The 2,465-nt window shown below is 40.6% G+C and overlaps 1 non-coding gene across 1 annotated transcript; it reads left to right on the top strand.

Moving 5' to 3' along the window:
- The first annotated feature begins 2,137 nt into the window (after positions 1-2,137).
- Positions 2,138-2,223, top strand: trnar-ucu (transfer RNA arginine (anticodon UCU)). The gene is given in 2 exon segments: positions 2,138-2,174; positions 2,188-2,223. It is a non-coding gene; the product is annotated as a tRNA-Arg (tRNA).
- Positions 2,224-2,465: the final 242 nt, after the last annotated feature.

The following is a 2,465-nucleotide window of genomic DNA, read 5'->3' as shown; positions in this document are numbered from 1 at the left end:
ATGAAATATTTATTGATTACTTAAGGTTATTTATCTCCACAAACCGAGACTCGTGAATGACATTTTTAGAAAGTTCAAAAATTAAACACAAATCTCAAAGCGTCTGTGCGCCAACTCCAACAAGCTTTTACACAATACATTGACAAGAGCCTGGCCCGCCCTTTCCGATTTCTGGTAGCCTACCGTGCCGTCATTGGCCAATTCTTGGAAACCGAAACGGGTTGTGAATGGTCAATTCCTGGTAGCCGATACGATACGGGCTTCGATTGGCCTGACCTTTCAAGTCTTGAGGATTGCGCGTATTAGTCGAGGTATAACTGAGATTCTTGAGAGACGATCTACCAGAAATTATCGCAGGGATTCGGGTTCGAATCCCGCTCTTGGCACATTGCTGAATGGAAGAATACATCTCTAAAATAATTTTTTTTTAAACTTTCTCCTCAACGAACGGTGCTTTGAATTCTACTTTGCAGATCTGGTTGTTTTCAAAAACTGTTTAATGAATGATTTGTCAAGGAACACATGGACAACAAGCATAGTTAAAATCACAATTAAACAAACTGCCTGCAAATTGTATTGAGTCATAATTATAACAAATACTAACGTATTTCACTGACTTATATAGCACCTTTACCATGGTCTCAGACGGCCGCACAGATAATCAAGAGGGGTACAATAAAAATGAAAGCACAATAAGAAAGAATAAATAACAGTGCACAGCCTTGTGTTTGTATGTGTTTATACAATTTGAGAAGTAATATAGTTGGTGCTGACATTTAATAAATTCGAAGTAGGTCAAAATAAATATTTGGAAATACTGCAAAGGGAAATGTTTATATACTTAGCACAAAATAACTATATGAGTTCTAGTAAACAGCATACACACCACTTAGTTAATTTTATTTATATATCTGTTCTACAGCACGATTAGAATCGTCTGAGTATTAAAGGTCTAGGTCTATTTTATAAGCATATTTTATAACATCAATGTTAATATAGAGTATAACTATAATTATTATTTATTACCATTGATATGAACGATTTGTGAAATTAGTGTTAAGTATAAAAAAATGAAACTACGATCATAGAATTCAATGTTTATTGTATTTATACATTATTATATGTCTTTACACGTTCAGCACACATTTAATAAATGTAATAAACTGCACCAAGACTGTTTAAAAAATCATTCAAAAAATGAGTACGTGAATGTAAATATATCTGCACAAACCGACACTAGTGAGTAACATTTTTAGAAATTTCAAAATGAAACGCAAATCACAAAGCGTCTGTGTGCCGACTCGAACAAGCTTTTACAGAATACATTAACTGACAAGAGGTTGGCCCGCCTTTTCCGAGTTTTGGTAGCCAACGCGAGCCGTGATTCGCCAATTCTTGGTAGCCGATACGGGCTGCGATTGGCCCGAGCTTTCAATTCTTGGTAGCAGAAAGCGATCTGATTGGTTTTCGCTACCAAGAATTACCTCGACTCGGAGCCCCAGGTAACTGCGAGTAACCTCAGCGAACATTCACGCAAGTTTCTGTCACCCTCCGTATGTGCCACTAGTATTACGGAACCCGGGGGCACCAGCTTGTTTGTCAACTGTCAGACCCCGCAACTAATGGAGTGGTGCTTTTTTTATTTAACTCACTCGTTTTTGAGGCTCACGAACCTTAACTATTAAAGGCTTAATAAACTGCTTTCTTCAGGCACCATCCAAAATACAATCTAATCGGTTACTTATCGTTGACCGACGCTCGGTTCACGCGTGTCCCTCCTCGCTCAAGTTTACTAACGCGAAGGACGAATGTTCTCAAGAATAGCCAATCACCTGATAGTTTTAATTGATTGGCAAGCAAACTGTGCGAATCAGGAGAAAGCCTACCTGAAGTTGCGAGAGCGGGGAGAGATTATAAACCAATCACACAAGCCCTTGCAAACTTCCCGTCGTAACTATAAAAATCTACTGAAGGCATCAAAAACTTTATGGAAGTGTGCGCCGAGGTCGGCTTGTTGGTGTCACGGGGTGAGAGGTCAGCACGCACCGCCACCGATGGTGAAACAAACGACCCCTGCACAGTGACGAGATGGCGCTGTATGCGTTTACCATGTTACTGGTCGATATGTCCAACAGGTGGCTCCGTGGCGCAATGGATAGCGCATTGGACTTCTAGAGGTTTGAAGGGATTCAAAGGTTCCGGGTTCGAGTCCCGGCGGAGTCGGTGATTTTATTTTTCAGTCAAATGAAAAAAAAAAAATATATGTGAAGAGAGGTAAGCAAACATGTCCGCGGGTGCCAATAAATGAGAGGCCTGGGCCACGGGCCTCCAAAAGTCTCGACAATGAAGGGGCACGCTGGGGTGTGGTGCGGCAGGCTGGGTTTGTGGTCTCAGTCCCTCCTTAAATTCTGAACCGTACCGGGTAAAAATCAGCTGACTGTACAGGACAAACAGAATTTAAAAGA

The sequence above is a fragment of the Erpetoichthys calabaricus genome, chromosome 10, assembly GCF_900747795.2.
Source record: "Erpetoichthys calabaricus chromosome 10, fErpCal1.3, whole genome shotgun sequence".
Taxonomy (NCBI): Eukaryota; Metazoa; Chordata; class Cladistia; order Polypteriformes; family Polypteridae; genus Erpetoichthys; species Erpetoichthys calabaricus.
This window is presented reverse-complemented; position numbering and strand designations above follow the sequence as displayed.